The sequence below is a fragment of the Nyctereutes procyonoides genome, unplaced genomic scaffold (genome assembly GCF_905146905.1).
Source record: "Nyctereutes procyonoides isolate TBG_1078 unplaced genomic scaffold, NYPRO_anot_genome, whole genome shotgun sequence".
Taxonomy (NCBI): Eukaryota; Metazoa; Chordata; class Mammalia; order Carnivora; family Canidae; genus Nyctereutes; species Nyctereutes procyonoides.
In genome coordinates, this window is record NW_026575047.1 from 32,454,881 (window position 1) to 32,482,359 (window position 27,479).

The 27,479-nt window shown below is 54.0% G+C and overlaps 1 protein-coding gene across 1 annotated transcript in view; it reads right to left on the reverse strand.

Annotated features, from left to right (window-relative positions):
- SORCS2 (sortilin related VPS10 domain containing receptor 2) overlaps window positions 1-27,479 on the reverse strand; it is a 459,873-nt gene that overhangs the window by 155,047 nt on the left and 277,347 nt on the right. The window lies entirely within an intron of this gene.

A 27,479-nucleotide genomic window follows, 5' to 3' on the forward strand; every position in this document is an offset into this window, starting at 1 on the left:
TTGAAATGGGGCTGAGGATGATGGAGTTCAGGAGTCTGAGCCCCAGGTCCCTGAGCCCTGCCCTGTGGGAGGGGGCCAGGCAGAGGGAGGGGGCCAGGCAGAGGTAGGAGGCCAGAGGCCTGTTGGGGCAAGAGGGGGTGGGCAGGGCGGGAGCTAGGAGGAGCGGTCCGTCCCCATGGGCCACAGGACTGCAAACTCCTCCCCTGCACAAGGCCATCCCTGAACACGCCTGTCTCGCCCAGGCTGCTCGCTGCTGCCTGCTGGTCCCACACCTGCTCCTTCCTGCACACTCCCCACGTAGCTCTGCCCAGCGGGCTTTCCTCCCTACTTCCTCCTGGGCTTCCTCCTCTGACCCTTGTACGGACACTGCTCCATTACCGACGGGAGTCCTCACACAGCTGCCGTTCAGGGACATCCCCACTTCTCTTGGTGACCAACAAGGCCTTCTCGAGTTTAACCTCCAGGGATCCACTGAGTCCCCTTGAGAAGACTTCACTCTCTGAGGCTTGGCTTCCTTCCCTGAACAGTGGGGACACACACGTCACAGGGAGACAAGATGTAGGTGGCACGGGGCCGCATCCAGGAGGACCCCAGTGAGGGCTCTGCTCTGTGTGCGGCACCTGGCTCATTGTCGCGGGCCATCAGCTCAGAGGCAGGCAGGTGAGGAGGGGTCGGGGCTTCCCCAGGAGGCAATGCCATCTGTGCTTACCTCCCAGGCTCCTGCTCGTGCCAGGCCTGGATGCAGCAGGGATTTGGTTGGATCACCGAGGCAATGCTGTGGTTGTGGTGGCCCTGGTTTTCCCACACCGCTCTGATGAAGGATGCATCCATTCATTCACCAGATTCTTACTGGAGACCACCTTCATGCTGAAGACAGCTCTGCGTCCCCCAGGGACAGCAATGAAAAAAAATCATTTCTCCTACCATTCGAAAGCTAATAATCCACTAACACAAAACCAAAAAAAATTAAGGAAAGCATTTGCTGAGCACCGGCTCCGTTTAAGGAACTATGCTGTGTGATTTTACGTAGTCTTGTCTCCTTTCAGCCTCAAGCCATCCAGAGCAGTAGACAGAACAATCTCCATCTCAGGTGGGCAAATGGGCTCGGCCGAGTGACTGGCCAACATCCCGGCCGCAGTCAGACACTCGAAGGGCAGAGACAGAGGCCAGGCCTGCAGCCCCCACGGCCCACACGGCCCTGGACTCAGCCCAGCGACGAAGGTGTCCAAGAAGCAGAGGACAACAGTCTCTTTCATTCCCCCCACTAAGAAACAGCCTACGTGTTCTCCCCGGCAGGTTACTTCGTGCTTACTGCAACAACACCCAACTTGAGGAAAAAATGAAAAAAAAAAAGAAACATGTTATCAAATAAATTAACCTGACATTTTATGTTTCATAAAGTAATTTCCAACAAGTACTATTTCACCAGAATTAGGTTGTTTACATTTTAGCCAAATTGTTCCCACTTGCGTTGCTTAGCGATAGTCAAAAGCAACAAGGCTTTCTGTATTGACAAAGTTCCCTAATGACTAGACCATTTGGGTTCCCAGAACACATAAGTGCACATTGGTAAATAAGCACCGCTTATCTTGGGGGTGTGCTCTGTGGGGGAGGGAATAAATGTGCTCTGCATCAACTAGAACTCATGGCACTGAACTTCCCAAGCCAAGCTCTCTATTCGAGTCTCCCAAACGCTGGAGTTCTGGGGACATGCTTCTCCTTTCAGTTGGCAGTAACGCCCATCTGGTAGGAAGGGAAGGGCCCAAGTTCTGACCTATGGGGCAGGACAACTGTTTGCATCATCCCTGAAGAGAGGGCTGAGGAGGAGCCCTGCACGTCCAAGCCTGCCCTGTGTGGGTCCCCCTCTCTCTCCTTCCTAACCCACAGTTTCATCCCTCACTGACTCCCCCCACCAATGCAGAAGGAAGGGCACCCATTCATGGCACCCTGTTACTCTAGACCAGAGGCTGGCAATCTGCCATCTGCAGGATGAATCTTGCCCGTGGCCTGTTTTGGCTTGGGAGTTAACAACTCTTTCTACATTGTTAAAGAATCATGTATTGGGTTCAATAATGCACCCTAAAATTCACGTCCTTTTTGCAACCTCAGGATGTGACCTTGTTTGGAAGCAGGGTCTCTGCAGACGTGATGAGTTAAGATGTGGTCACGTGGGAACAGGGTGGCCCTACTCCAATGGCTGTGTCCTTAGGCGAACAGGCAAATTTGGACACAGACACACACAGAGGAGAAGGCCGTATGATGGCAGAGGCAGAGACTGGAGAGATGTGGCCACAAGCCAAGGCTTGCTGACACCACCAGATGTTGGAAGAGGTGGGGAAACTCACCCCTGTGGAGCCTTCAACAAGAGAGCATGGCCCTGCCATCAGCCTGATTCCAGACGCCTGACCTCTCCAACACCATCACAGGGTACCATTAACAGCTAGTGATAATTGATTAGAATGAATAGTTATCAGTAATTAATCGAGTGATTATTGCCTCAATGCCTGCTCTCACCCTGGGTTGTTGATTCCAAGGGGCAGGGGCTAAGTCCCAATACCCACCACAGTGCCTTATGCAGCTCAATAAAGTCCTGTAGAAACAGTGGTTGGATGAATGAGTGAATGAATGAACCTAATTTCAACAGCTCTCTGTGTGTCATTCTAGTCTTGGGTTCCTACCTGGCTGGAGACCCGCCTGGCCTCAGATTCATGTGATGCCCCAGCTCCAGGCCCGGGTGGCCCTATATGACCATATCAAAAACAAGTGGGTTTGCACAAAGCAGCATGAGCCCCCCAGTCCGGCCCAGGGCCCCATAAGGAGAAACTGCCGTGGGAACCCAGAGGAGGTGTTACTGGATACCGGCTGTGGGCTTGGGAGACACCTGGGCCAGGTCTGAGGGATGCAGCTGGAACTGCCTGAGGCCATCAAGGAAGGTTTTGGGGACAAGGTGACATTCAAATCACTCATGGGGTGGGCACGGAAGAAGACTAGCTGCAGAAAGAGTCCATGTTCAAGTCCAGGTACCCTCCCCACCAACTGCCGCTGCCCATTAATTACTGTCCCCAAAGCTAACTCCGTCTTGCTTTTTGAAGCCTCTAACAAGAATTCTGCACTTGCGTCTTGCTTGGCAAATCTCAATTTCTGTACGTATCGAGGCAGCACGCCAGCCCCTGTGGGTGGGGAGATATGGCCTAACTCCCGGAGATTATCAACATGCTAATGGACCCCATTATGCAGGCTTAAAAGGACAAGCTCCAAAGAAGAGTGACACAGGTTTGCAGGCTTGAGAAAGACGATGGGAGGGTCTCAGGGCTGGAGCGCTGCGGCAGCCAGTCAGCACATGGCCAGAGCCCCCAGGCCTCCTCACCTTCCTGTGCACCTGGCTGTGCCGGGGCAGGGTGGGGGAGAGCCCTGTCTCTGCAAGCTTGCTCTCCCTTGCTCCTCCAGATGGCACATGGAATAAGCACTGCGATGGGCTGAAAGGTGGGAAGTCCACCCTTACAGCCCAGGCCACCAGGGAGAGGAGACAGCCCCGTCTGACAACAGCAGAGTCTGTCTTCTGGCCTCTCACCCACCACCCTGCCTCCAGCTGAAGAATTCCCCAGAAATTACCTTTCAGGAGAAAATCAATTTGTCGCTCTCTCCACCCCCACTCCCTGATTATGGCATGTTCTTTGAGGCTCCGCAAACAAGGGAAGTAAATAAAGACTGCCAAACCCCAGACAGTCTGCCTGAAGCACCCCAGCCCTGGCCACCACGGACAGGGATGAGTGAAACAGAACAAACAGATCAATGTAGGTAATTGCAAGCCATTCTGGTGGCTCAGTGGCCGGCATTTCTCCTGCTCAAAGCTGCAAGGATGGGAGCATTTGTCAGACGTTCACATCCCTGGGATTCCTGCCACGGCCTCCACAGCAGCCTCCCTGCCTTCAGCCCAGCAGGCATGTCACCAACATACATCGAAAGGACAGTTCCAGCTGGTCTTGTACCTGCTTCCCAAATAGAATGGCTGGGAATTAAGTCTGGCCTCCATAGCATCTGCCCCTGGCCCTCTGCAGCACAGCCGTGGCTCGGACCCCCGGACTGGTGTGAGGGATGGATATTTGGCAGTGGGCACTGAGCTCAGCCCTGGTGAGGCGGCTCAGCCAACTCCTATGACCAACTCAAGGGAGGGTAGTACTATCATCCCCATTTTATACATGAGGAGGCTGAGGCCCAGGAAAGGACAGGAATTGTCCAAGATTGAACCCAGGACCTTCATCCTGTGGCCCCTCCTCTGGCCTCCCAACCCCAGCCAGGAGGGTTGCTCACACACCAGAGTGCCCGGTGCAGGTGGTGATCACCGGGGCCTCTACCTATCCATGAGTGCCTACCCCACCTGGGGCCTGGCTGCCATGAAGCCCCACAGGGTTTACCAGCTGTGAGTGTTCCAGCATGCCCTGTCCTCTGTCTGTCCCTCCTAAGGTAGCCACGTCATCACTGGGCCAGACAGTGGTGCACGGTGTCCTCCAGACCCTCCACAGCTTTACTCCACTTCAATCCAGCTCCAGAGCTAGGCTAGGCCCTGGATATCTCACTGGGGCCAGAAATAAGCCAGGCACAGCCAGGTCTGTGTGGAGCTCACAGGGCTGCAGGAGGGGGGGGTCCTGTATGAGGACTACAGGAGCCTGGGGACACTGCGTGGGCTCCTGGACCATAAGCCCTCCTGGAGACTGTCATGTGAGCTGGGTTTTGAGGGTGGAGTACGGTTTAGCAAGGGAAAACGGGGAGAGGCCCTTCCAGACAGATGGAGCCCCTTGGGAGAGAGGTCCAAGGGCAGAGCACCCTAGAGACCCACATCCCCACAGCACTCCTAGAAAAGTGAAAGACACAGAGGGAGATGTGGTTCAAAATGTACAGGAGCCAGGAAAACTGACAGCAAGTGGCTGCGGAGGAGTGACATTGGTAGGTCAAGGCTGCAGGCAAAGTGGGTCGGGGTACACAGAAAGGGTGCTTGGGATTAGACCATGTGGGGTGGGTGGGGTGGGGTAGGGCCTGGGACAGGCAGTCTGGGGGTCTCAGGGGGTGGGCTCAGCGGGGAAGCCAGAGGCCCCAGCACAGGCATGGAGCTGGGGAATCTGAGTGGGTATGCAAGTCAGCCTCCTGGGCCAGACCCAAAACTGCTCGGCCAAGACGCCAGCTGGCAGTGTAGAGGGCAGGCTGGGCACCACCCTTACATTGTTCATGCCCATAGCATTGTCAAAGGCCCCAGGTCACAGTGCCAGGCCAGGGGAGCTGGGGTCTCTCCATGGCTCTCAGAGGATTCTTCCCCCATTGCCCAGGAGGGAACAGGTCTTCCTCAGTCTAAAGCACTGGTTCTAACCCGGGTGGTTTAGCTCCCAGGGGGCATTGGCAATGTCGACACATTTTTGGTTGTCACAATGGGGGAGTGGGGTGCTGCTGGCGGCATCTAGTGGGGATGCTGCTAGCCGCCCAAGTGCACAGCACAGCCCCCTCCACACAGCCCAGATTTATCCAGCCCAAATATCCACAATGCCATGGTGGAAAAAGCCTGGTCTGAAAAAAACATTTCCCAAATACACTTGTTTGACCATCCCTCTCCTTTTCAAGTGTTTCTGTCACCCTGACCGGCTGAAAAGGGAGGGATGACAGCACCCAAGACAGCCCTGGGGAGGTGGTGGGCAGCACCTCTCCTTCCCCTACTCCCACTCCTACAAGGATGGAATATTCTGGAGCCTGGTTATGTGATGCATGTTCCCAAGCGTATCTACACTCAGGAGACCTCCAAGGCTTTGCTGAGGACCTGGTCTGTCTGGACCCTGGCTCCATTTCCTACCTGCTCCAAGTCTACAGGAAAGGCCCCCCACCTCTGTGAACCTCGTTTTCCTCACCTGCAAAACAGGTGCTAGCGGATCCAAAGCACTTAGAGCTTAGATGGAGGCAGAGGGTGGCTGCTCTTCACCTGGATTCCAGCCTCCTCTCTCCCAGCTGCATCCCTTCCCCAGCGAGGTTACAGGTTATGGCAAGGAGGGAGGGTGCATCACAAAGGCTGTCTCAGCCGGCCCCACCGCCAGGTCCCACAGGGGCTCTGCGGTGCCCTGTGTGCAAAGCAAAGTGCTTCCGGTGGCTCATACAGAGGAGGACAGATCCTTTTTAAAGGTGCTTGACACAGGAAAAACACTTGGTAAATATTCATTGGATGAACAAATGATTATCCTTATGATAATAGAATCTAGCCCAGAGCAGTTAATCCAATTCACAGTCTCCATGCTCGGTGATTAATCTCCATCTACTTAATAAGTGCGATACAGAGCAATGAATCCTTGCGCAGCCTCTAAAGCACAGATGGTCTTCACAGGCTTTTCCTATCTTTGTCACTGGGAGCTCACAACGGCCAGAAGCTACAGCAGTGTCACCAACCCCAATTCACAGATGAAATAATTGAGGCTCAAAGACAGAAACAATTTGAAACACACCCCACCCCACCATCACCCCTGCTGATGGGTGATGAATACAAGATCCTTGTAAGAGGAAGGAAGATGGAACGGCCTCAGGCACTTTCTAAGAAGAATGATCAATTAATGATCCATTCATTGGTTGGTTGGTTGGTTAAATGAATGAATGGCTGTAAGGATGTAAATGAGAAGTTTAATAAACAGTTTCAAGTCCCTGCAAGTACTTTGGAAGCACCAATTTACTTATGAAAGATTGGTATATTCATGCCAAACTGTTCTTCTCTGCTCATGGTGAGCCAGACCCATGCTGATCGTCACACCTCCCCCAGGGGATACTGAGCACCTTTTCTTCTGTTCGGCCTCCCACGTATCCTTCACATTCCTCAGGAGTTGTCCCTTTCCTGGGAAGCCTCTTATCCAATCCCTTTCCAGACAGACAAGGTGGACTAAACTGCTCCCTCCTTTGTGTCCCCACAGGAGGCATGTGCTCTGTGACAACTGCCCTCCTTGGTTGTAAAGTTTGCACACTTGTCTTCCCAATGAGCAGAGGGTTCCTTGGTGTTGTACCTGGCATGGGTGAAGTGGGGGAAAAAGGGTAGATGGAAGGAAGGGAGGGAGGGAGGATGGATGGATGGATGGATGGATGGATGGATGGATAGATGCATGGGTGGATGGGTGGATGAACAGGTGGGTAGATGGATGGGTGGGTAGATGGATGGGTGGGTGGGTGGGTGAGGGTGGGTAAATGGATGGACAGATAGATGAATGGATGGATGGATGGATGGATGGATGGATGGATGGACAGGTGGGTGGGTGGATGGATGGATAGATAGATGGGTGGATGGGTTGATGGATGGATGGACGGGTGGATGTGTGGATAGATGGGTGGGTAGATAGACATGTGGGTGGAAGGACAGGTAAATGGGTGGATGGATGGATGGGTAGGTGGGTGGGTGAGTGGATAGTAGATGGGTCAGTGTATGGGGGTGGATGAGTAGATGGATGGGTGGGTAAATGGATGGATGGATGGATGGATGGATGGATGGATGGATGGATGGATGATGGATGGATGGATGGATGAGTAGACAGGTGAGTGGACAGGTGGGTGGGTGGATGGATGGATGGGTAGTTGGGTGGGTGAGTGGATAGTGGATGGGTCAGTGTATGGGGGTGGATGAGTAGATGGATGGGTGGGTAAATGGATGGATGGATAGATGGATAGATGATGGATGGATGGATGGATAGATGAGTAGACAGGTGAGTGGACAGGTGGGTGGGTAGATGGATGGATGGGTAGGTGGGTGGGTGAGTGGATAGTGGATGGGTCAGTGTATGGGGGTGGATGAGTAGATGGATGGGTGGGTAAATGGATGGATGGATGGATAGATGATGGATGGATGGATGGATGGATGGATGGATGGATGGATGGATGAGTAGACAGGTGAGTGGACAGGTGGGTGGGTGGATGGATGGATGCATGGATGGATAGACAGCACATTCTGTAGCCTAGCTGACTCCATGTTCTACATCATATCTAGCGACTTCTTGTGAGAACTGGACTTTGTGCAGACTTCCCACCAACTAGGACTGGGCCTTTGCCTTCTGCCTTTGCAGTGTCTAGCTCAGCTCACATCAGTGATGGGACCAAGGCCCCCTTCTCTCCCTGCTTCCGTGTGCCCTCAGGGAGAAGTCCTCTGTGCCCCAGCTCTAGATGACAAGGGCCGCAGGAAGGGGTGCAGCCCAGCCCCTTGTCCTGGCTCCTCACTCAGAAGCCCACATGCCTGTGCCCCACCTGGACATCTCAGGGCACTCTGTACCACAAATGCAGCCTGCTTTTATCATCTCCCCCTCCAGAGGGATAACCCCAGTTTCCCCATTGCTGAAACCCTACCAGACCTCTGTCACCCCTCCCCTGGATGGCAGGGACCCCTGGCTGGGCCTCCTCCTCCCCTACCAGATAGACCTTCTGAAATCCAACTCCAGTGTTCATCTTCTGTTGGAAGCCCTTTGCTAGCTTCCCATATCCCTCAGGAGTCAAAAGTGAAGATGTTAGTGGGGTGTGTGACACACAGGCTGTTTCCAGGACCCCTACCCCATCTCAGATGCTCCCTTTACTAGTGGGCACTTACCATGCTGGTGCAAACATTGCTCATGGATTCCTCTGCCTCAGCTGCCTGCCACCACACTGGCTTTCCGCCCAAGCATCTCCAGCCCCTGGACCTTTGCACCTGCTGTTCCCCCACCCCCCACTCCTTCAGCTATGCAACTCCCAAGTTCAGACTTAGGCTCAAGTGCTGCTTCTGCAGGGAAAATCTCCCACAACCGTCTCCCAGAGTGACTTCTGAAGCCATGCCTTCCCCTAACGCTGGGCGCCTTTCCTCCACCCACCACAGCAAGCATGTTTGATGCAAGGCCGCTTTCCCTCAGGGGGATAAGGGCATGGATGGCATCTGTTGCCTCCCCTCTCGATCTCCAACATGAAATAGGTGCTGGGGCGAGAGAATACTGGGTGCTTCTCCCCTGGTTGACACCAAGTGGTGATCAGCCTGGGTGCTGCTGAACAGCCAGTGCTGCAGACCCTTCTTACCACCTGCCAGTGTGGCCGGCGGGGGAGCCGGGCATTGTCCTGGGCCCTACTGGCTCCTGCAGGCGGGTGGGGGCTGCAGCTGGGGGTCTTTGGAAGGGCCCCCGCAAGGAAGCGCCATCGGGATGCTGCCTGCGGTCAGTTATTCACAGACAATTTCGAGCGGGATTGCACTGACCCGCTCCCAGGGAACGTGGCCATTAAAACAAGACAGTTTAATAGCAACCCACTCACACAGCCAGAGGTTCTGGAATGATCCGTCTCATGCAATTACCATCACTTTCATACTCAGGGGGTGTTTACCCTGAAGAGGTCCTCGGAGGTCATCTGCGTATGTGCGATCTGAACTCCGGCTTCCAGGAGAGGCCTGCACGAGCACATCCACCTGGATGGTGCTTCTCCCGGCAGCCCTGAGTGCTGAGCCACCCGAAGGTCTGGCTGAGTAACCGATTCCAGGGAGTCGATGGCAGTGATGACTTCCGGGCATTTTCACCTGAGCCTCATGTTGCAGCTCCCCAAGATCCCAGTTCGTGTCCCTCCACCAACCCTTACACACTTGTCCCTCACCCCTGTCCCTTCACACCTGTCCCTCACCCCTGTCCCTTCACACTGGTCCCCCGCTCAGTCCCTCACACCACTCTCTTCACACCTTTTCCTTCACATCTGTCCTTACACACCTGTCCCTTCACACCAGTCCCTCACACTTGCCTCTCACACCACTCCCTTTACACCTGTCTCTCACACCAGTACATCACACCAGTCCCTTCACAATTGTCCCTTCACATCTGTCCCTTGACACCTGTCCTCACACTAGTACGTTTTATGCCACCATGCCTTTCTCAAGCACCCCTGCCCTCCCCCGTCCCTCCTGCTCTCTTTTGCACAGCCAGCTCAGCCCGCACAGTGTTTCTCTCCATGTGATGTCCTTCCTCTGGGCTCCCACATTCTCTGCAAATCTCTACATCAGCATTTAAGTTAAAATGCTCATGTCTCTGCCAGGTATCCAAAGTGCCCTGAGGTATCCATAAGCCACATATAAGTAATTAATTCAAGCTGTTCCATCTTCTCATCAAAATTTGATCTTTGTCTTGTTGAAGAAAACCTTCCTTATAACAAGGTCATAAAAATGTTCTCCTGCTTTGTCTTCTAAAAGTTATGTGGGTTGGCCTTTCACATATAAGTGTTTAATTCACCTGGAATAGATTGGGGGACAGGGTCCCATCTCATTTATTTTCAAGTGAATCACCACTTACCCTGACACCATTTATTTATTCATTCATTCATTCATTCATTCATTCATAAAATATTTTGTTTATTTATTCAGGAGACACACACGGAGAGAGGAAGATACATAGGTGGAGGGAGAAGCAGGCTCCCTGCGGGGAACCTGATACAGACCTCAGCCCAGGAATCCGGGATCATGACCTGAGCTGAAGGCAGATGCCCAACCACTGGGCTACCCAGGTGTCCCAACCCTGACACCACTTTAAATAGTCCATCACCTTCCCGGTGATCAGCAATCAGATCAGTTGTGCCTAAAGCTCCTGCATGTACTTGGGTCTGTCTCCAGGCACTTGATTTGGCTCCTTTGGTCGATTAGTCTTTCCAAAGGATGCTAATCAGTGTAGTAATTCTTGATGCATTTCTGGTAAAGCAAGATACTCAACTTGCTCTTGAGGAGTGTTTTAGCTATCCTTGATCCCTGCTCTTTGATATATACTTTTAAATTAGCTCATCAAGTTCAAACAAAACAACCCCAAACCTACTGGAATTTAATGCAGAATTACATTGTCTGCAGGTAAATTTGAAAATAATTGCCTTCTTTGCTAAGTTGGTTTTCTCCTCCACTCATTAACAGGATATTTCATTTACTGGCATCTCCTTAAATATCTCAATACCATTTAATCATTTTATTTTAAAAAGTGCCCTGAGGATAAGACAGACATCTTATTCATCTTCCTGTGTCTACATATTTTAAATACTTTACCTCTAACTACTTCAAAGGTGTTCGCTAAATTTACTTTGGGACTTGAAACCTTAATGCTGGAATATCCAACACCAAGGCTGCCTCCTAGGAAAAATATTCTCGGAGAGTAGGGTGGGGCCGGGTTGTCAATGTGGAGAGGGCATAATGTGGGGAGGGGGCCCCTCTCCGAACTCCTCAAATATAGCATTGTGTCACTCACTCATGTGATCTACACCACTGCGTGGCCCTATCCACTCACAGTAACAAATAGTCTTCATACTTTACATTTTTGCAAAGACCCTTGAGTTCACAATGTTCAACCCTCCAGCATCAGGTGCATATCAGGGGAGAACCTCCACAGTATTTTTTAAAAGGGGCAGTTCCTTTTCAGCGCCCATTGCCCTGCTTCTTCCCTCACCAGGATGTGGAGCGCTCCCCTTAGGACATCAAGTGAAAGAAGGCAACTTCAACTTTAGGTCATGTGTGGTTTGTGTCTAATATTTGTCACCCTGTTCTAGCAACTTCCTTGCTGTTTTGTGCGCTTGTGCATTTGGCCATGGCTATTTCACCTTCCCCAGCACATGAGCAGTGAACCTAACTGGATTTAACTAAAGATTATTCAAAGCTTCCTAAAAATATTCTTCAATTTCTATTTTTCCAACTGCTAAAGTAAGGAACAAAGTAGCATCTTTTGATTCCCCTCTATGTCCAGAGGAGTATCCAGAAGCCTCCTCCCCACCTCTATCTGTCTCCTCCCCACCCCCTAACATGGCAGTCTTTAGTAACATTACCCAAAATTTGTATGATAAGCTTTCCTTTTCAAAAAGTTCTTTTCAACACGTGCATTTGGTTTCTACTCATGTTTCAACAACAGGTGCATCTGCCCGTGGCCCTCCCTGTCTGTCCCTATGCCAGGCCTTCTCTGCCTCCCCAGCACTGAGCAAAATCCATTTCTCTGCTGCCACAACATCTTTTCAAAGCCTTCTCCTTTTGGTATCTGGTCGTGTAATTAAAGATGTCCTGCTCTCCGAAGATGCCCCTGTATTCCCTGAAACTACAAATGACAGTTGCATTGGATGTAAGACCCAGAGGTCCTATCTTTCCCACACTTGTGTGCAGACACCAGAGTCCACCTTATTATTTCAAAATTTAATACCAAAAACATGTCCGTCCTGGCCTGATTTTTCTCCTTTTACAGATAATTTTTCTTTTCTGGGAAACATTACAAGTTCCTTTTCCCATCACAAATAAAGAAAATTCAGAATGTGAGTTCGGCTTCACAGGGCCTCCTCTGCCACCCCAGGAGCTCCTGTCTTGACACCTGCTCTGGCTCAGCCCTGGGTTCTGGTTTGGAAACGCCTGGATCCTCAGGTGTGCTCTCTCCTTCCATCTTTGGCTAGCACCTTCCTTCTTACTGTCATCCTCGCGTCTGGAGCACCCATTCTGTTTGTGAGAACACCCTGGGTTCAGCCTCATACCATGGATATGCTTTTCTTGCTCCTCTGCTGTCTCCTGCTTCTGCGGTGGCCTTCGGTCCTGCCACTGACATTGCCAGGGTCTTACATCAGAGTTTCAGTCCCACCAGCCCCGTCACTGTCGGGGACTTGTCCTTCCTCATGGTCTCCAACCTTCACCCACACCAATGGTGCTGCCTGCCAACACCTCGCTTCTCACTCTGCAGACTGTGAAGATGCAGGGGTTTGAGGGCTGGAGTGGGGAGGCAAGGAGGTGCGAAGGAAAAGCGAGCTCGAGGTCCCTGGGAACTGGGTGCCTTCACGGAGATGCTCACCCACTGGGGGATCCGATGGGGGGTTTCCCAGCCTCTTGCAGGCAGGCAGGGCTGCTCTGCTTCATGAGCTTCCCAGTAGCGAGAAGTGTTGGCTCCTAGCATGGGCTCTGCTTCTGGCAGCTTATCTGTGCTGTTTTCATAGTCGGGGTCACAGGAACTCCAGGAGGCCCGGGGCCAGGGCTGACACTCTGCGTTCCACAGACAAGCCCTGCCAGATGGCCCTCACTCTCTGGTTCAGGTCTCAGAGCTGGATCATGTGCGCCTCCAGGAAAGCATCGGTGCTCAGGGGGCAGAGGGATCTTCTGTCCCTGTCCTGGGGATCTTCTTCTTCCATACACTGACATAAAAACCCTGGCCCAGGGATCCCTGGGTGGCACAGTGGTTTGGCGCCTGCCTTTGGCCCAGGGCGCGATCCTGGAGACCCGGGATCGAATCCCACGTCGGGCTCCCGGTGCATGGAGCCTGCTTCTCCCTCTGCCTATGTCTCTGCCTCTCTCTCTCTCTCTCTCTCTCTGTGTGTGTGTGACTATCATAAATAAATAAAAAAAAATAAAAAAAAAAAAAACCCTGGCCCATGGAGAACCTCAGTGGCTCAGTGGTTGAGTCTCTACCTTTGGCTCAGGTCATGATCCCAGAGTCCTGGGATCGAGTCCCGCATTGGGCTCCCTGCAGGGAAACCGCTTCTCCCTTTGCCTGTGTCTCTGTCTCTCTCTGTGTCTCTCATGTATAAATAAATAAAAGCTTAAAAAACAAAAAAAACAACCTTGGTCAAATCTGAGTTCGGAAATCCCAGAGGTTATGTTATGTTGCAGGGGACCCTTAGAACAGCACCTGCCCCATTTCAAGTGGGCCCTTGTTCTCGGGGAGGAAAGGTATTTATGCCCCTGCTAGTAAGGGAGATGGCCACATTTTATTAAAAGTATAGCAGGACTTTGGAGGACACATAATGGCTAATTTATATGGGACAAATAACTATTTAATTGCTCTCTAATTACATGACAATTAGAATGTGTATCGTGGCCCTGTCCTTAGGTATCTGTTTATGGGCTGCATGGAGCACAGTTGCTGTGCCTGCAACCATTAAGCACAGTGACAATTACAGAGCATAATTACCCGTGTAATTATTCTCTTATACCTGAGTAATTACATGGCAGTATTATCTGTGTATTACAATTTATTCATATACCTAATCATGGTCTCTTTTCACAAACTGGGACCCGGCCAGGAGGCACTCATCATTTTTTTTTTTTTTAACTAACATAAAAGTCATCTGATGAAAAGCTCAGGTACCAGGCTGCCTACATTCACCGCCACATGGAGAATCGGCCAAAGTATGGGTGAGGGCGCTGGGAAATCACCCCCTGACACCAAGGTGGTGACAGCAAGCCCACCCAACCCGGTTGTGAGGCCCAAGACACCACCACAGCTCTCATGGGCACTGCCCCACGTGGCGGGCTCTTTGCTGCTGTGTCTGGTGGGCAGTGGCCTCCAGCCAGTGCCTCTCTGCAGAACACAGCCCTCAGCCGCCTGTGAGCCCAGCACCATGACCCACCCTGTGTCAGGACCACCTGTTTTCTTGTCTGTCTCCCCTTCTGGACTTTGCTCCTTGCCATGGCAGGACCCTCAAGGGTCTTATTTCTATTGGTAGCACGAAGGGGTGAATGCCCAAAACAGAGTAGGGGCTCCTGTGCAACCTGCCAAACTAGTCTGGAAGGACAGGCCGCCTGGAGATCTAACCAGAGAATCCCAATTATAGAGTTGGGGTGGGAAGAGGAGGAGAATGTGATGGATGACCCAGGCCAGCGATATCAAAGTTACTTTCCCTTGAGAACTGTAATCGCATTTCTTGCAGCTCCATCCAGCATATCTTGCAAGGCAAGCTAAAAGCAATCAGCAGGGCCACCAGAGCTTCCAGGAACAAAGTAGCCGGAAACAAAAGCCAAGTCACTGGCAGTCAGCGCAACTGTTAGTGCAATCAAAAGAGTATGACCTGCAGCAAGACACTCCAAACAGAAAAGACACAGCGAGAAAGCAAAGCACAGTCAAGGCCCTGGGTGGGAAACAAAGATTGAGACCCCAGCTGGTCAGGCAGCTTCCGGCTGGCAGCAGTCTCCTCCGCCCAGCCTGGAGCAGCCTTCTCCCCCACCCATCCCCGGCCTGGAGGAGCCTCATCCCCCCCAGCCTGGAGCAGCCTCATTCCCCCTGCTGGCCCTGGGCCTCCGCATGTCCATGGCAGTAGTGCCTCAGCCTGGGGACAAGGGATGACTGCCTACAGTCTGGGAAGCACAGGCCAGGTGTCTCATCGCCCAGCCAGGCTTCGGGGTGGGGGGGGGGAAGGGCCTGGAGACAGGAGCAGCAGGGAATATGGCAAAGCTCAGACCTCAGCCTGGGGGTCTCAGGTTTATAGCCTCTGCTTCTCAGAGGAGCCTGCTATGGCCGCAGACCCTCAAAACCTCCCATGGAGAGGGGGTGGAGGGAGGTGACATTGGTTGGAACCGTCTCCCTACCATGGGGGCTAGACAGTCACTGAAGTGCTAGGGAGGTGAACGCAAGAGCCAGGAGCGTGGGTCCGTTTCCTATTACCGCTGTAACAGAATCACCATACATTTACTGGCTGGAAACAGCACTAATGTACTATCTTGCAGTCCTAGAAGTCAGAGTCTGAAACGAATCTCAGGAGTCTGAAACCAAAGTGTCGGCAGGGCTGGTTCCTTCTAGAAGCTCCAGGGGAGAATCTGTTCCCTTGCATTCTCCAGCTTCTAGAGGCACCTACATTCCTTGGCTTGTGGTTGCTCCTCTGTCTCCAAAGCCAGCAATGCAGCATCTTTAAATTCTCTGTCCCACGAACTCTCCTGCCACCCTCTTAAATGGAGCCTTGAGATTATGTTGGGCCCACGCAGATAACCCAGGAGAAGCTCCCCATCTCAGATCCCTAACTTAACCTCCTCTGCACAGGTAATACTCAAAGGTTCCCGGGATCAAGGCATGGATGCCCCTGGGGCGGGGGGAGGCGTTCTTCAGCCCACCACCATGCATGAGACCGAACATAGCCACCAAGCAACCAAACCTGCTAATATCCACCGCAGTTCACAGAGGGAACCAAAAGGCCCAGAGAGGTCACACAATAGGCGCAGGGACACCCTGGCCAACAAACCAGAGTGCTGGATTTGAACCTAGGACCACCAGGCCTCCCAAACCTTGTCTGACTCACCATACCCTGCTGTCGCATCAGACAGATGGACAGAGGCACTCAGACACATGGGCATTGTGTTTCCCCCTTGTGGTAATGGCTATGTGGTCACTTAGCACCCACTCCCCTTCCATTTGGTGAGACTATCCTGCTTCCCTCTTGCAGAATATCCAATCCCCAGGTGGACAGTCCTATTGGAAATACCCATTAAGGTCCCTGCCTTCACAGAGGACCAGGTGACTCAGTCAGGTGAGCATCTTACTTTTGCTTTCTGCTCAGGTTGTGATCTCAGAGTCGTGGGATCAAGCCCCACATCCGGCTCTGCTTGAGGCATGGAACCTGCTCAAGATTCTTTCTCCCTCTCCCTCTGCCCCTCCCCACCACTTATGCTCTCTTTCTCTCTCAAAAAAATAAAAATAAAAATAAAAAGTTTCCTGATTTCGAAGGGCAAGTTCATGATCTAAGGAAGATATAAAGGAGGGTATCGTTGGGGTTCCTGTAAAAGCAGCTGGTTGCTAGCAAGGTCCCTGCTTCCTGACCTTTGCCAGCCACCTTCCTGGTCACATCTCTACCTGATGGCTTTCCAGTGAAGACCCTTTCTGCAGCTGCTGGCCTGCGGTGGCTTCTGTTGATGGCCACCAAAGCCCTGAGGCTGCCGCCTATCATACCTTACCTACAGCCACATAAAGCAGTGGTGCTAGAGAAGCTTAGACTTGCAGGAGCCTGCATGTCCTCTGGCAGGTGCATAAGCAGAGGTCCACAGAATTGCCATCTGCAGACAGTCCCAGTAGGACAGGGCAAGGCAGGGCAGGGCAGGGCAAACCCTCCACCAGTGGATTCCATAGATAGGATTCATTTCAGTTTCCAGGAGCAAAGACTAGAGCTCCCCGAATCCATCCCACCAGCCGGGGATGGCTTCCACAAGCCCTACAGTGCTGAGCTGATGCGGTTTGTGCTCCTCGACTCCCAGCTGCCTGGGTACACCTGGAGGACAAAGCTCGATACCATGTAGTGCTCGAGTCCCACTCATCAGGAGCCCATGAGCTCAGGAGGGCCTCGATGAAGCAATATAGACCCATGCTATAGCCCTCTGTGTGAGCACAGAAAGGAACCAGCATGAATCGACAGCACACTGATGCTGGCCTTTGTGAGCACTATTGCAGAGAGCATCCACCTCTGTGGGGATGGAGGGTCTGCAAATATCACCCCACCATGTGTCAGCTGAGAGGGGGTGGTCAGTACTGGTAGGTTTTCAGTGCCTGATTCCAGCAGGGTTCAGGGCCTCCTGGTACAGGCACCCTCAGCTCCCTGCACCCCTCTCCGGGAGCTCCCCATACTCCCCCTGTCGAGGCAGGGCACTTCCACAGGAAAGCAGACCAGCTGTGAGGTCCTTCCTTCAACCTAAAAATAGGCACTTGCTGCTGAGTTGAAAGAAGCAGGAAGAGGGAGTTTGAGATCCAAAACTAATTCCTCAAATAAGGAATGATTTTTTTTTCCCACAAATCTCAGCAATAGCAACATCAGTTGGAGGCGAGTCTCCAGATGCCCATGGATGTGGGCACATGGGCTGCTCTTGCTTCCACACACCTTTGCTCAGGGAACTCTGTCTACCTGGTTTGGGGAACCGGCCTCCCCTCACTTCATTCCACTAGGATGGGCTGACCTCACCCCCAGAGGACATGGGCCTGGGTCTGGCTAGTCAAAACAGCAGCTCCCTCTGGTCACACTGACTGCTTTGAGAAACGGGGCCCCTGACCCAGCCCAACATCTGGAGCCCTCCCTGGGGTCTGTGTGCAGCACCTTGGGAAAGGACCCCACCCCTTCTAAAATCCAGGTGCTAAGGATCAGGTGTGCCTGATTCCCAGAGGTCATCACTCCAGCCCAACAGCAAAAATGTGCCCAAGACTGAAGTCAAGACCTAGGAGAGGCTGGCTGAGAGATGGGGGAGAGACACCAGTCACCAGTAGAGGCCCTGGGATCAAGCCACGGCTGAAGGAAGATACCCTTGATCATCACAGCGACATTATCCAGTATGTTCCTCTTCTTGTCTGAGTGGTATATGTTACTTGTAATCCAAGGAGTCCTAACATAGCACACAGTGTTAGGGTGCATATTTACACCGCGACAGGTTCGTCAAAGGCAGACAACTAGAACAGAGAACATTAGAAATGAAGGCCCCATGAGGATGGACAACTGCTATGTGACATGGGCACTGCCACTCTGTCCCTCTGGCACCCAGGGTCAACAGCACTGATCAATCAGGCCATTCCCTCCCACTGAATTAACACGACCTCCAGGTCCCTCCCTTGACCTCCATGGAAAGAAGACCAACTGTAGGAGTAGATAGATGTGATAAACCTACTGCCAACCAAACTAACTCCAAGGGAGGGGAGGTGGCTTGTCCCAGCCTCCCCACTAACCCGCGGGAGCACTCGAGACGGCACGGTCCCTAAGCCTCCTGCAGTATCTGACGATTTCTCTCAGCACGGGCATGGGCAGCCCTACCTCGTGGAGAAGCCATAGGACTTGCCAAATTCCTGGATATCAGGATATTCATATAAGAGAGGAGGAGGGGGTATGATCAGTACCTTTTAATTTTTTTTTATTTTAAGTTAAATTCAGTTAGCCAACATATAACACATCACTAGTTTCAGATGCAGAGTTCCATAATTCATCAGTTGGGTATAACACCCAGTGCCCATCCCACCACGTGCCCTCCTTAATGCCCATTGCCAAGTGACCCCATCCCCGCCAACCTCCCCTCTAGTGAGCCAGTTTGTTTCCCAGAATTAAGAGTCTCTCACGGTTTGTCTCCCTCTCCGATCTCTTCCCAGTTTTTTAAATTAAAGAACACAACTGCCAACGTTTGGTGATAAGCAAATGCTAAGAAAATACATACAGAGGACTTTTGGTGGCTGTCCGCGGTCTGTGTTTCCCCAAACCCTCCAAAGAGCCAAGGTGGCAGGGTGGGTAAAAACCCTCACCTGCGTGGGGGCCCAGCCCCGCCGCACTGCCCATACCACCCTGACCCTGGGAGCTACGTCACCTCTCTGAGCTGCAGGACGAGGACACCTGTGGCACCCAGCTGTCTGCGGGTTCGGTGGGATGATGCTCTGTGGCTTCAGCAACAATGTCACGAGTCAGCAGTGGCTCAGTGTCCGAATCCACACACAGCACACAGATAGCACATCTCATTCAGCCTTTATGGGCAAGGCTCAGAGGGGCTCAGGAAATTTCCCGAGTCCCAGTTGTGCCTTATTCCAGGAGCTGCATCTTCTCTGTGATGTAGGCGAGCCGGAGTCCGGGGCTGTGCTATGAGCCCCACCTTCCACACCCCGGGGGCCACCAGAGATGCCTGCTGCCCGAGCCAGCTCTACACCCGGCCTTACTGCCGGCACAGGGCCACCACCTACCTACCTGCCAGCACACGCCTGCCCCACTGTCCCCCCTCTGGCCCCCATGTTGCAAAGCTCCCTCCATTCCCCAGAGAAGCCCTATAACCCTGTGTGTTTTTCTGGCTGTGGACGGTAACAGAACCAAGAAGTGGAGAGGCGACCTGGCCCCGTGGAACCCAATGGTGGCTGGCTCTCCAGGGGCCACAGACAGCATGGTGTCTCTTAGGTCCCCCAGCTCTGGGACTCTGGGATCCTGGGTATGCACAAATTTAAACAGTACACATGCATCCTCCCATAGTGATGGATTCTGAGTCCAAAATCAGTCTCACTGGGGCTGTAGTCGAGGTGTTGGCACAGCTGAAGGTTCCAGGGGAGAATTCATCCCTTGTGTTTTCCAGTGTCTAGAGGCCATGTGCATCCCTTGGACCCTGGCACCTTCCACTATCACAGCCAGCAGTGGGGTATCCTCCTGTCTCCCTCCCTCTCCTGCCTGCACCCCCACCCTCGCTTCCAGGGGCCCATCCCCACTCTGACCTTCCTGCCTCGTCTTACTAGCCTGCCCTGACTACCTTGGGCCCCCTGGACAATCCAGGACAGTTCCCCACATCCATGTTCTCAGTAGAACCCCAACCGCTTGGGCCCCTTTGCGGTGAGCAGTGACATGCTCACTGAGGGCTGTGGTCTCCGGGGTGTTCGGTCTATACCACCTTCCAAAGACAGAGTGAATCCAGAGTCTCTCTCCTTCTGCGTTTTATCAGTTGCAGAGCCCTGAGGCCCAGGAGATACGCTCTCTGAGAGGCGAGGCCCCTTTCTCTCCCCTCTCCCACAACAGCTATGGGCTGGAAGAGGGAGTCATCTTCCGCCCATTAGCTGAACATGCCAGGGGTTCACTCTATTTCTGAGACAAAAGCCTCTGTACATCAACAGGCCCAACTGAGCCAAGTTTCTTCCGGACAGAGGAGGATGCCTGGCTCTCAAGGGGAATGGAGAGCACTGGTGATTGGAACAAAAGGCCCATTTAGCCCCGTGCCCACCTCTCAGCCCCTGGCAGAGCTCTGCTCTCTGGTCTGTCTCTCCGTCAGGCAGGGGCTCTTCCCCCGCCCTCCTAAGCCACAGACCTTGCAGGATCCAGCTCAGGTTTACTCTAAGTGCTGAGTCGAAGGCAGGGGTGAGGCCTGGGGACAGCAGGGGTGCTCTGGGCTGCCTCCTCCCCAGGGCCCACCATCTTAGGTAATAGCACCCCATTCACCCACTGCTCATACCAGAAGGTAGGGGGCACCTAAATCGCAAAATGTCTTCCCACCCTGTCCCTGCCCCCTGCCATGATCTCTGCACATTCACCATCTCTCACCTGGGTGTCACTCCACAGGTGTCAGAGCCATGCAGCCAACACAGGATGGGTTTATTTTCAAAGCATGGGGCCAGACTCATGGGAAAGATGCACACAAGGCGTAGATTTGGTACTGGTGAGGTCCCAGTTGTGTGCTGGTACCATGCTCTGGATGCCACATGCACTGGCCCTGGCTCAGTGCGGCAGGGGCATGGCCTCCTCGGTGCTCTAGAACCCCAACACTTCATCTCTGCTGCCACCAGGCCGACTGCTGCGCCATGTCACGCACCATGTCATCTAACCTCCAACCCACTGCGTGAGGTGGGTAATGCTGTACCCATCTCACACACAGAGACGCGGGCAGCAGAGGGCAGACACTGGCATCCAAGCCGCCTCAATAGTGGGTCTCCCCACTCTGTACCTGGGCCCCTTCCTCCTGACACATTCTTCACTCTTGGGCCTGGGAACAGGGAGCTGCCTGGCCATAGGAGCAGAGCTACCTGCTGGCTGCTCGGGACACCTGTAAACATGTGCGAAGATCACGGGCTTCCCAGGACCCCTGCACCGCACCTGAGGATCCCCCAGGATACAGCCCACAACGACACAGAGGCGGGGCTGGTGCTCTCCAACCCGGACCTGATGAGCCGGAGATCACCCACTCGGGTGCTTGCTGAACGCAGAAGAGGGTTTGCAGTGGCCACGTCCACAGGGCCTGGGCTAACCCTGGCTCCACCTGGAAGGCGGACTACCACGACTAGGCCCCAGATAGGAAACAAGGCAGGGGTGGGGCAAGAGGACCACTGTGGGGAGGGGGCGGGGCCTCCACGGGGGAGGGGCGGGGCTTCCATGCCAGGGGGCAGGGCCTGCACATCAGGGAGGGCCAGGGCTCCCACACAAGGGCTGCACGGCCTCCACCAGGGAGGGGGTGGCTCTACACTAGGGGGGCGGGGCCTCCACTCCAGGGAGGGGGTGGGCTCTGGCCAGGAGGGCGGGGCCTCCACTCCAGGGAGGGGGTGGGGCTCTACACCAGGAGGGGGTGGGCTCTCCACCAGGGAGGGGGTGGGCTCTACACCTGGGGGGCGGGGCCTCCACCAGGGAGGGTATGGAGCTTCCACACCACCAGGACAGGTCCTCCCACACCAGGGAGGGGTGGGGCCTCCACATCAGGAGGGGCTCCTACACCAGGGGGGTGGGGCTCCCACCCCAGGGGGCAGAGCCTCCACACGGGGAGGGCAGGGCCTCCACAGTAGGAGGGCGGGCACTTCCACACCACGGAGGGGCAGGGCCTCCCCACCAGCTGGCCCTCAGCTGGAGACCAGGTTTACAGGCTAGCAGGCCAAGGAACTGAGCCGAGGGCCCAGACCCAGCAGAGCGAAGAGAGCTCGAGGAGCCAAATGTGAGCTGGAAACAAGAAAGGCTGACCTACGTACGTAGACCAGAGAAGACACCCAGGTACAAAGAGCAGAACAAAGTGTGACTTTTGTCCTGTGACACACTGCAACTGCCAGAGGACGCAGACAAGCCACAGGCCGTAGAACAACTAAGGAGCCTGGGTCTCACCTTGGCCACAGGATGCAGGTGCACCAGGTGGGCGTGAGGCCCCGAGGCAGCGCCACCCAGTCATCCTGGCAAGAGCCCTGAGCGCAGAGAGCTTAGCTGAATGGCAGCACCGGGGTTGGACTTGGCTCCCAGGCCTTCGCCCTCTACCTTAGGTTCCCTCCCACTGGGGGGGCACCCTTGTCGCCCCAGGACGGGCTGCTCAGCATCCGAGCACAGCTGCTCAGAGAATTTGTGTTTGTGTGTGTGTGGGGGGGGAGGTTAGTGGAAAGTAGCATGGGTCCCTGGGCCTAGGGGCAAATCCAGACTCTGCTGCTCACTGCAGGGTGGTTGGGAGGTCACGGCTTCCCTCTGGTCCTCACTTCCTTCACCCGGGCGATGCGCAAAGCCTCAGCTGGCAGTGCCGTTGCAAGGATTTGAGACAACACACCTGAACCTCTTTATACCAAGCTGACATGCGAAGGGCTTTCAGAAACTCGGGCGTTTTTTATCACTATCAGTCCTGCCTCTGCTGAGTGGATTTCTTGCTCTCTGAGACACTTTGAGCTTCTTGAAGGCAAGATTTTGTTTTGATTCATCTCTCCATCCTGAGTGTTTGGCACGTGGCAGTTCCTCAGAACATCTCAGGTGAGTGAACAGAATGAACACATGGATGTATTGATGGACATCTTGTCCCAACCCTGTGTGTCTCAAATTAGAAGCCATGTGCCTCCCCCTGGGATGGGGAGACATGGTGGTGCCTGGGCCAGGGGTCCTGGTGTTTAAAGTGGGAGCAATCTCCTGGGTCACCAGGTTGAGAAAGACTTTTTTGTTGAAAATGTGTGTGTCTTTTTAGTATTCAAACCACCGCTGATGTAGCATGGAGTAAAATGAACATTCATATGAATTTTTAATATAAACCACGATGCTTGAAAGCCATCCCATGCCCCAGCCAGCTCCCGCGGGTCATGTCTTCATACCTTAGACCTGTGCACTGTGGTATCTGTGGCCAAGTTAGCAATAGGCAGCTATCTGGAGCTAAGGTGGGGATTGCAGACAGAAGGCCCATAGGGGATGTCTGGGGATCATCAGGGCCCTCGGGGCCAGAGGTCATGCCGTGACAATAGTAGAAGGCCCTACCCATGCACAGGGAGGCCAGGGAGCTCTGTTTTACTGCAGGAGAGGCAAAAATAAAAGGGAATTCATTTTGTAAGACAGGTTGCAAAGTGGTCTCTTAAGCTATAAAGTGCTGCCTGGCCTGTAATTATTGCTAAATGGACTCCTAATAGGATTCACATCTTCCTGCAAAGTCTATCCATTACCCTAACTGAAGAGGTAGGCACACATCCACAGGCACCCCTGCAAATTAGGGCCCGATCTTCTCTCAGCTCAGACTCACCCCAGAACAAGTCCTCTTGATTTTCCTCCCACAAACCATGGCAGGAGAGGTTCAGTTCCTCAGCCCTCTTCCAGACCCTCAAGGTTCTAGAAGGTTCGAGCTGTCTGTCCAGTTCACCCCTGCACCCCAGGGCCCAGCGAGGGGCTTCTACTCTGAAGAAATAAATATGTAATCCAGATTTGTTTTCTATAAAACTGGATGAAGGGTCCTCCCGCCCCAGCAGCAAGCACACAGCCTGGCATGTCGTAGGGCCTCGACCCACATCTGCTGAGTGGGTGTGCGCTGGTGTTGAGAGGGAGCTTGGGGGCCCAGCTGAGGCCCGGGATGAACCACGCAGAACTGGAGTTCTCCTCACATGTGTCTCCTTCCCCAGCCACCATTTTCCTGCTGGGACAGGAGCAGAGGAGTCTAGAACATCCAAGCTGGAAAGGGCTTTGGAGAATCTCGAGTTCAACCTCCTTGGAGAAACAGGCCTGGGGAAGAAACAGGATCTGCCCAGAGTTGCCCAGCTCAGCCATGCTCAGACTGGGCCCGCTCCAGCCCCGGCATGTCAAGGAACTGCCGATTTCCACCCTCCAGAGAAGTGGGCTGGACTGCGCTTGCATGGACCTGGGGAATCCCATGTGCTCCCCAGAACTTTGCTGCGGGGTGCCTGGTGAGCTCAGGGTAAGACACAGTGTGCTCCAGCATCTAGCAGACCCAGGCACAGAGACACACTCACTTGCTTTGGTGAACAGTAAACACTTTTCTACCTACCAGTTGGGAGAGCCTGGATACATCCCCCAGCTTCCCCGAGCCTATTTTCTCACCTGGGTAGTGCAGGTGATGGCATAAACCCCCAAGTTGTGCCCCACCTCCCCAAAAATAAATGGATATGATTGACATCTGTTTTTGGCCCAGGGCCTGGCACACCATGAAGAATCACCGTGGGGTGGCTAAAGAATCAAGAAGCCATGAATGAATGAATAATATAGCACAGAGATGGAAGGACAATTACACCTCACAGGAAATAGAAATCCCTTCCCCCGAAGGGCAGCACCCCATCTCCAGCCCAGCCCGTGGCATATTTCCCGAGGGCTGGCTGAGCACTCAGGACTGTGCCCAGCCGAGGACACGGAGGTGAGTACGATACAGTCTCCACCAAGTGGTCTGCACGGGCTGCTCCTGTTCCCTCAGATGCTCCTTCAGAAGTTTGAAGACCAAACTTCAGGGGCTCAGTGATTGAGCGTCTGCCTTTGGCTCAGGTCACGATCCTGGGGTCCTGGGATTGAGTCCTGCATCAGGTCCCCACAGGGAGCCTGCTTGTCCCTCTGCCTATGTCTCTACCCTTCTCTGTGTGTCTCTCATAAATAAATAAATCTTATTTATTTAAGCCACCGTAGATTCCCTGTCCCCTACATGCTATGACTCCACACCACTTTTTGCTGTGACAGTGACTGGGGCTTTCTGCTTCTCAGTGCATTCCAATCCACATCCCATGGAGCCCCCACCTAGGCCCCTCTCCTGCAGGGCGGCTCCAGGAGGCACAGCACCACCACATCCCCGGCTCCCATCTAAGTAGTTCCCACGTATCTACTCATGCAGTCCACACTCAGCTGGTATGACCCCATGTGAGGACAGGGAACACAGGCAGGGAAAATGGACATAAGTGCCCAGGGTTGTCCTCCTGCCAAGCGGTTGCAGCCTGCTGCTCAGAGCTCAGGCCTCTGCTGGCTACCTCCCAGACCTGTGGCCACCTGGGTCAGACACCTGTCACAGACACCTGACAGGGCCCCCATTCTCCGGGCCGGTTCTTGTTCCCCAACAGACACAGCTGACAACTGCCACCCCATGTGAGTATGAAGCACCCCAGAACCACCTCTCCTCCTCACAATCTCTGGTGGTTGGTAAGGAGAGGACCTCCTGCATTTCTAAAGACAGTGGTCCTAGGAACACAGGTGGGGGTTTCACTTAAGCCAGGCCATGTTCGGAGCACTTGACACGCAGCACCTCATTTAAGCCCATCAACCTGACAGCATAGATACTACTATTACCCCCCTTCCACCAAGGAGAAACTGGGAGCAAAGGGTTTAGGACTTGGCAAGGTCACAGAGCTGGGGGGCTATGGAGGTGGCCTGACACTCCAGCAAGAGAAGTAGAGGAGTCAATCTCCGGGCTGCCTTCCTGCCCGGCCCACACGTACCCCGACTTCCTTCCAGTTCCCAGTGTTTCCAGTCAGCTGTGCTGGGTACTCCTTGCTGCCCAGCTCCCGAGGCCCAGAGGAACACACCTGCCCTCACTGCTGCCCCCGCCTGCCTCTGAGACAGACACCCATCCTGTGGGCTCGTATGTGCCTCAGTGGGCCTATTAGTACCTTCATCCCCACCAGAGGGAGGGTCAGCTCCATCCTGAGGTGTGTTGGGGGGCGAGGGGTGCTGCCATGGGAGAGGTCAGACCCAGGACAGGCCTGGGCCCTGCCTGCATCCGTGACTGGGCTTTCCAGTCCTAGAAGAAGGGCCCATGGGAAGGGGGCCGAGGATGGTGATTCCATCCAGAGTGGGTATGGCTGGGCAGGGCAATGGAGGGAGAGGGGAAGCTGGCCTCCCTCCAGTCCACCCTCAGAACGGATGTTGCATGACTTCTGGCGGCCACCATAACAAGTCACTGCAACCAAGCAACTTAAAACAACAGAAAGTTATCCATACAGTGGAGGCCAGAAGCATAAAACTGAGGCATCTGCAGCCTGCACTCCTATTTGGAGGCCCCAGGGGTGAAGACTCTCCTGGCCTTTCCCAGCATTTAGGTGTCCTCCCCCATCCCCAGCCTCCGCCCCCGCCCCCTCCCTCCCTCTGGCGTGGGCCCTGCGATGACAGGGGCTCACCTAGAGGATCCAGGACCACCTTTCAAAGTCCTTAGCTGCATCTCTGAAGTCTCTTTTGCCATGTAAGGTGACAGTCATGGTTTCAGGACTGGGAAGAGGACACCTTTGGGACCCATTGTGCAGCCCCCCACCCCACAGTGACAATTACGAGCAGGACGTAACTCCTCAATCATTGCCCTGGGCTCAGAGAAGTGAAAGGACGTCAGGGAGGTTCCTTACTGGGAGACATGGCAAAGCAGGACTGAGTTCAGGACCCCCCCTGCCCAGGCGCCGTCCCCTAGGCCTCCAGGCACATGCAGGGTGACCAGAGCAACCCCAGGAAGGAGCCCCGGGCTGTGCACACACAGGCCTCGAGCAGGTGGGAGGCTCTCCCACTCTGCCAGGTGCAGGGGAGCTCTGGGGGAGTCACTCATTCAGCAGGACCTGCTGCCAAGTGTGGCACACACTCCACTCTTCCAGTGTCGGCCAAACCCTTGGGCTGCCACAGGACCCCACCAGACCCAGACTTCTACCCCCATTGATATTTTCAGACTAAAATGCAAATCCTCATAAAACCTCTCATGGGCTCCAACTGAGCCAGGTGGGCCTGTCTGTGTTAGACACCACCGTCTCCCTGCTGCTTCCTTGCCCCTGTGCTGCCTGCAGGGGAGGCTCTGCAGAGTGTCCCAATCAGAGCCCCCCCATCCCCCGGGCTCCACACATCTCCAGGTCACCCACAGTGATGTCACCCTTGGCCTGCCCAAAAGGCCCGAGCCAATCCAGAAGCCCCTTCACTATGCCCCCTCCCACTACATGCCTCATCCTTCCTGTCCACAGGCCAGGAAACTGAGGCTGTTGGCTGTTGTCACCACTATCCTGCCCGGCCTCCAGGTAAAGGCCTCCCTGATCTCACAGCCTCAGAAAGCCTGCTCTACGCCTTCCCTCATTGCTCCCCAACTTCTCATTTCCAAAGGCGAGCACGGCCTGCAGGGACGG